This window comes from Aphis gossypii, chromosome 2 (genome assembly GCF_020184175.1).
Source record: "Aphis gossypii isolate Hap1 chromosome 2, ASM2018417v2, whole genome shotgun sequence".
Taxonomy (NCBI): domain Eukaryota; kingdom Metazoa; phylum Arthropoda; class Insecta; order Hemiptera; family Aphididae; genus Aphis; species Aphis gossypii.
In genome coordinates this window covers 6367614-6376130 of record NC_065531.1, presented here as the reverse complement: position 1 = coordinate 6376130, position 8517 = coordinate 6367614, and positions in this window count along the sequence as shown.

Sequence of the window (8517 nt, the reverse complement as noted above, 5' to 3'; positions counted from 1 at the left end):
TAATCGTTAAATGTTTAAATTTGAATAAATTTATTATTTAAAAAATGGTGAGGAAGTTCGGTAAATCACGTTCTAAATGAATATCCATTTAGTTATTGGTAACTAATAAAGTTAAAAATGTATACAGCCTAATGCAATCAAAATTATGATGTTGTAATAGTTTTTTTCCGTATTACAATATTATTCTAATAATATTTATTATTACACAACAATTCATTGTTCAAGTTTTATTTTTAAGAGGGTCACATTGTATTATATTCACGTTAAAATTAGTTCCAGTTTTCGGCTAAAAGAACCTTAGGAGGCACTTTACCCAAGACACTCAATTTATGTGTTCACTTTAATCTCTTAAGTGGGGCGTGCCCTATTTACCTTTTTTCCTTTTATTTTCATAATATAGGCTTTTGAAAACATCTAAGGCTAATTTCTTCGACTCTTGTGTCACATTGTGTTTTGAACGTTTCGATGAAAGATTTTCAAACGAGTAAGTATACGGAGTATTTATCAATCGACCGAAAATGTCGAGTAACTATGTGTAAGTATCTTGTGTTTAAATTAAATGTACTATTGTGCTTTTTTAGCATATACTTGTAGTTCATTATGAGTATTTGCATTTACGTAGGTAGTCGTATAAATTAGTGTCGTTAAACTGGAGCACTAGACGTTGTTTATATTTAGAATTGATCTGCATTTAATTACAAGACGTTGAATTGGCGAGTCCCGTTATTCATAAGTCACGCATTTTTAAGTCTCGCTTGCAACACCATAATTAAAGTTTCGCGTAATATAATAAATATACTTTAAATAGCTACTTATGTTGAATTTAGCCATATTAATGTAATCAAACATGGTTTTTTTCCAATTTATAATTTATAATTTCACAATTATTTTAATTTAACAATAAATACGAACAACAATAATGATACGATTTTTTATTTTTCTACGTATTTTTGTACACTCATTGACTGTACAAAACTAACTTCAAAGAGTGCACACTACAAGAGAGTTAGATAAATTCATCTTAAGTTGTATAAAATCAATCAGCTTTGGAGTTGGAAAAGTATTTATGTATTTAATTACCATTTTCTTAGTAGGTTAGCTTACCAAACAGTGTTAATATTATTTAAATTAATACTGTAAATAGTACAAGAATAATATAATACGAAATTTAATTTTTAAAACAAAAGGCTGTCAACATTTTTATTTAATTAGAAAATTTAGAAATAAGCACTCAATTTGTCACCTATGAATAAATAAATAAAAATAATTTCCTTTAGATTTAACTGATTTATTCTATCTCTTGCAAATAATACAATATAAATAGGTACACAAAGTATAAAATAATTTTAAAATGTCACGGCCCACGGATTCATTTTATTATTGTGCGATTATTCTTCATTTTTCAATATTTTTAAGCATAAACAATCGGGTTAATAAATTGTAGTGACATAATAAGCAAACATACCTACTGCGTATTGTTTTTAATTATTTTTTTGTTTTGCTTTTGCTAATATATGAAAACAAGATGACTGTTTCGTCTTGTTTTGCATAAACATTTTCTCTTTTTTCAGTGAAAATTATAACTTTGCCAAGTCAGCATCGGCACTTTCTATTCTAGACTAAAATACTGTAGAATATTCAGCTATAATATAAAAAAATGTCTAGAAGGTTTTGGTAGAATTTAATAATTTATTAGTACCTCATCTAAATGTAAATCAAAGTAAAACAAATATGCTATTATTAACTTCATACAGCAACACCGACTCATCGTTCGGAGTACTCGAAAGAGGTGTTATCCGTTAGACTTGGTTATGTCATTTTGGGAATTTTTTTCGGGAAAAATATTTTCCAGTTTTATTTGATGGATATACAATTATATGTATAATATAAATAAAAGGAACATGAACTATAATGAAACATATGATTTAAAGTAAAAGCGATATAAAAATAATAAATTAAATTAATAATAACATCACTTTTAAGTAAAAGAGTATAACAGTGTTATTCTTTTCTGAAATAATTGCATATTTTATGTAGACGTGTATAAATATAAACAGATTGATTAGGGGACCATCCCACTTAAAATGTAACGTGAGAGGTGAGAACATGTTTTACTCATAAACTATATAACTTTTAGTTTTTATTAATTATAATTTATTACCCATCTTCCCCCTCAACAACATTTTCTTCTATCCCTATATATACCTCGTTTCTAAGGTTTGGCGAGATAATAAAATTTTTTAACTCTTTAAGTTAATTATATATAGTGAAAAGTAAGCAAAGTTAAAAGTTACCTAATATGCTCTATAGTTAATTAAATTAAAAGTTAATAAATAAAATCAACTTTATTTAATACATTTGATATTTTTGGTCAGCATTAATATTAATCTTATAGTTAAATCTGAATGTTATTTTACCAAATTTGTTAAAATATCAGTAGATATGAGAAAGAAATATTTTAAGATACAAAAGTTAGTATTTATAGCTTAATATTTCAAAAGTATTTAACTTAATTTTGACTCAATTTAATAAGATTAACTTGTTAGTTACTTACATAAAAAAATAACTTTCTGTGTTAAAAGTGAATAACAAAAATAACTTACTCGTTTTAGAACTTAGATGAAATTAACTCGACATTTTAACTTTCAACTCGTTATAGTACCTTGACGGTTTCGAACGTTTTATGGATTAGTCTCGTACTCTCTTGTAAGTTATAAGTTATAATTTATAGTAATGTATCATAGCATACTTAAAATAATAAAAATAAGATCAGGATTATTTGATAAATATGTATGATCCTTACGTGATGAAATATCGTAATATAATATGACAATGATTTAATAATATTTTAATATTATATTAATCCTTGAATAAAGCAAGGAGCGTATGTTTTGTATAATGTATTATATTATATTATATTATAAACTAGCATACCGTTAACTACTGATTAATGGTAATATTAGATCTAATTTATGTATGACTGGCATTTAATAAATTATTTAATTTATGAGCAATTCAAATCAGATAGGTAGGTGGACAGATGTACTTGCGCTAAACAGTATTATTTGTGTAAAAATATATCTCTGAATATCAAATTCTCAATCTGAATATTATCACAATTTCCACTGGGCACTGAGTACTGTCGTCGAATGTCACTTCGCAGAGTCACCGAACAGTTTGGACAGTTTCTGCAATTTCCACATCATAGCCCGTAATATAAGTGATGGATCTAGGCTACGGATTGAACTAAGTAGAACATTTCAAATGTTATTTAAATGGACTTCCTGTGTACTACTTCGATGACATATTGTCACGCGATTCATGTTTTAATATGGCCATTCACTGTACAGAGGTGACATTGTGAGTCAATAATATATTACTGTTATCTCCACCCAGAAACGTACCTATAGAACATTTTTTTTCGGTCCGTTAATAGCTCTCGACACGTACCGGGCACCATGTTAAACTTATCGTAAGGTCATAAAAATAACAAATTGTCGAATGAAATGTTTGCAATAGCTGCAGGTATATTATATTTACATACTCATGTAGGAATTATATATTTAAATGTGTAATATTATTCAAACAGTACACAGCAAAGAACTGCAAGAATAATGTGGTATAATATATATATATATATCGTTATACAATATTTTTAGATATGAAGAACGACTGAAAAATTGTCATTAATACCTGTACTATGCAGCGTGCATTTGAAATGTAATTTATGTGTTTGCTAAATCATTACATTGGCTTGCCATACTATTTTGGATTCGTTTCTTGATAAATTTAATTTCAGTATGATTATTATGCTTACAAACTTAATTTCATATGTTTTTAAACGACGAGTGATGATGATTTAACTCAAAATATTCATTTAATTAAACTTTTAAATATCAGCAGTTTGAATTTCTTATTCTTCGGTAACCCATAGTTCGAAACCGTTGCTCAATAATAATTTAAATTAATATAGTATATAAATAAGTAATCTCCGCCAAATGTATACGTCTTGTTTATAAAAATATATGCAACAGCAGTGTTCTCATAATATACTAGTCACGCTTTAATCGAAGAAATTTTAACGAGGTAAGACTTTGGCAAGGATAACTCAAATGATATACATAATGTACTAATAAAGAAAAACATTCTTACATTTTTAAGTATACGGGCAAAAAATAAAAATACCTACTGATAATAAAATAAAACTCAGTTAGACCTGAGTGGCTGAGTGCGCTATTTTACCATGCCTATCATCTAGTGAAAACAGTAAAACTATATTCAGGAGTCGTATGTTTATTCTTTTGAAAAATTAACAATAATTACCGTTATTATTAAAGGTTGGGATTTTAAATAACATTATGGCTTTTGACGAACGTGAACAAGTTTGTAGTAGATTGATGGAATACTTCAAGTAGTATAAAGTTAGTAAACAATTTACATTAAAACATTTTTACATAATAATGAACTCAATACAATAATATATCGAGTGATAAATTTTATGTTAGACACTAATTTTAAAAGAATAAATATTTTCAAAAATATTATCGTTCATTAATTTAAATTTAAAAAAATATAATTTTTCAAAACAAGTATAATATTTTTACTACTTTTATCATTATATATTTTTAATTTTTTCTATAAACGAACAATATTATGTAATAATTTACTATTAATTAAATAATATTGTCTATAATGTACAATAAATTACGAACACTCAACTAACAAAAAGTTATATTTTTATGTTGGGTAGGGGAGGGATTAATTTTCAAAGCAATTTAAAACAATTACCGAAAATTATTTACATCCAGTCGAATTAAAAATATCGATAACATACAGACTATTACAATATTATATACGAGCAAGCACATACGTTTTTTGTTTGTTATAATTAATGGTGCATAAACCTTAGGTATTTATATTGATACAAGTGTTTTTTTTTTTTTATAATGTTAAATGTACGGGTATTTAATTCTATTTTAAAAAACGTATGACCTAACTCTCCTGCACACAGAGGGGGGGGGGTTACTCTCACCCATCAAACTATAAAATCTTTGATCCACCACTGCTCACTGCGGTTTACAAACGGTCTGTTACACCGTCTGCTGTTAGCGATAAACGCCAGAGTTCAGTTTTTCACATGAGTATAAAAGTCGAAACTCGATTCACGTTTCGTTCGGAAATATCGAAAAGCACACACACACACACACTATCTTATATTCGCCGTGGCCACGTAGTAGCGCGTACGAGTTTACGATCAATAACGCCCTTAAACGAAATCGTATTTCTTTCAAATAAACAATGTATATATATATACAAAAAACCTATATACATATATACGAATAGTAGCTCATGTCGACATTTGCTATAATATATACCTAAACCACACACGCGCACACATACACGTGAGCAGAGCGCGTTAAAAAAGCCGTGGTGAGTTCAAACAAACGGAGAACAAAACGTCGAGAAATCTTAAACATACTTCGACGCATATTGTACACTCGGTTTCGTTACTCACGAGCGCAAACGTTCGCCAGTACGATTTTCCTATTTTTTTTTTTTTTTCGCAATTGATTCAACTCCCCGAGGGACGTGTCTCGAGAGTACGATATACCCGTATCCGCAACGCCACCGCGACGAAACAAAACACAATACACTTATAATAATAATAATAAAAAACAAACACCAGACCGAAAACCACATCGCGTACATATTGTGTGCTCGTGTGTTACCCCTTCGGGGGATCGCAATAAAAATTTTCGCCCGACAAACGTGGAGGGATATTAAATTCGAGAGCTCGGGTAAAAAAAAATATAAAACCAACCCTGCGACACCGAAGGCGAAAACGAAACAACGCCCGCGACGCCGCCAGTTATAAACAACGTTTATTGCCGACGAGCAGCCTATAGGCTAATGGGATCCGGGCGCGTCGAATCAATTTAATTTCAAATATTTATTAAACTTTAACGGGAACGCGCAGTGAAAGCTTAACGACAGTTCAATGTCGTTCGACTGACGAACGAACGAATGGATTTGATTTATCCGCACGAAATGCCTCTTGCGTTCGGCACGACTTCAAAGGTTTAATTTTGGTAATCGAATGTCAATGTAGCCGTCGTGCCGCGCATAAACAGTTGTCGATTTTTTCGACAATTTTACGTTTTCCGCCGCGCCAAATATGGCGTTCGACTCCGTCAGTGACGAGCGACATTGGGTCGTTTTATTTATACTAAAATCGCGTTTCTCGTCAGACGAAATGTTTTGTTCAGAATATTCGCACATTTGTACATAGTACCTATATTTATCATCCGCTATTATGATAGCAATTATTGTGTTATTGACATGTTTTCGAACTCTTTTCCGGTCCAAATTAAAAATTATGCAAATGAAGAATTTTGTTTCGGGAAAAACTACGCACTGTTCGCTGTTTATACTGAACGGCTTAATTAATAGCTGCATTTCGTTAATAAAAATTCATGTCATAAAAATATATCGAGAATACCGTGTAGCGTGTAATGTGTTCCGTTTCCATAAGTTTTTATTATTTTGATATCATGCAGTAAAAATATTACAGTGTTGTTATATTTACAATTCGTTTTTCTGCACGACAGAAATAACTATACAAGATAGTTTATAATACGCAAATAATACATCTTCGAAAATTACGAACCAGCAAAAATATAAAATTGTAGATGATATCTCATCGGATATCGGTGTAAAGGTACCTATAAGTATGTATATAGTGCGCAAGCATGTATTTTTACCGATCCCGATGGCACAGGATCAGCTTTAGCTCGAAATCCTGGGGATATAGTGTTTGTGCCAAATGAAACGAAAAAAAGAGATCTGCCTCCAGTTATTTTCCAATTTATCGGCCGATATCACTTGATAAAATACCATCCCTTGGACTAATAACACGCCATATTTTACGGGAACAATGAAATGGAATTTTTTTAGTACCCACCCAACGTTAGTAAAACTGTACTTATAGTCGGTCCTCTGAAATGTTATTAATTGGCATTCGCTGAACAAAAGGTTTTATTTTTTTCAGTAATTCCTTGTAGAACTTGAAAATTATTTATTAGCTCAATGATTTAATTTGTTCCGTTCTATAAATAATTTACTCGAATCGCTGTGAAAAAAAATTTTTAATATTCAAACGAAAACCATCGCCAAAACTTAAACATTCCGAATAGAATACATCTAAGTTTTTGTGTCGGTCATAAATCGTAATGGTAGATATATTATATTATATTATTATTGCATAACACCACAATTAATTATACTACATTTTCGGCGCCTTGATTCATAAATCACTCGACGAATTAAAGTTTGTATTTACTTATGATTGTAACTTGTAGCCTGTAGGTAGAACACATTCTAAACACAAATTAGATTACAAACAGAAAACGAATCTTGTTAAATTAGCTTTTGTAAAAAATCAATCGTCTTTAAACCATTACCCGTGTGGATCGACAACAGCCCATCGTTAGTTTAAAATGGGGTGGCGATGACGGCGTGCGTATTATTAGTGTTTACGATATACCTACAAAAACTTTTGAGCGCCGTCTTATAATAACTATAATTGCGTTCGACGCAAAAGCTAACGGAATAAATGATAACGTGGCTTTAAAAGCGTGTTTTCAAGTTTTGTACTAACACCTCGTACACCCCAACAGAATACAACACCAATCATCCAGCTGAACTTTATTGAATCGAATTCACATCAAACGCAGTCGTTAATCTCTGATGTAGTTGCAAAACTCCAAAATCATACTATTTTAATTTGGGAAAATGCAATTGGATGTTGTCGAAGAAGACCTTCATAGAATTGGAATATATACAAGAACGAAGAAAAAGTTCAGGGTGGAAAAATGTGTAGGTAGGTCGTGATCGCGCGATACGAAGCTCACAAAAGGAATTAAATATCCCGAGAAAAGCAGAGGAAGAAAAACAATAAGAGTCGTATGACTATACTGTATTATATACTACATATATGTATACTGAGCGTAACAAAAATAGTTTGACTAAAATATGCGTAATAAATATGTTACCTAATACTTTGATTCTAATAAAAAATAGTACCTATATACATAAATATAATATATTAATTAATTATTATAATATTAATTTAAGCAAAATTTATTGCATGGTTAGTTAATTATTGTTAGTACCTATATAACATTTTTCGTCAGTTCTTTCATGTTACTTAAGTTTCTTCGGACACTAATCTGAAAAACCAAAAGGATGCGTACAAAATACATATACTTACGTGGAATAACAATATATTTTACATTATATTTCAATGTTTAGTCACGGCGGATCACTGTCGCCTGTTACGATAGTCGTTGTTTACGACAAACACGGTGTAAAATGGTATTCAGCTCGGGTATATAAATTCCATATAAAGGGTCATGATATGCATACACTATACACAGAGGAAACGACCGTGTTGACGACAGTTATTGGGTTTTTGTCGCGTAGACGAAACTTTCAAACGCGCGCCTGACAGAACGATTG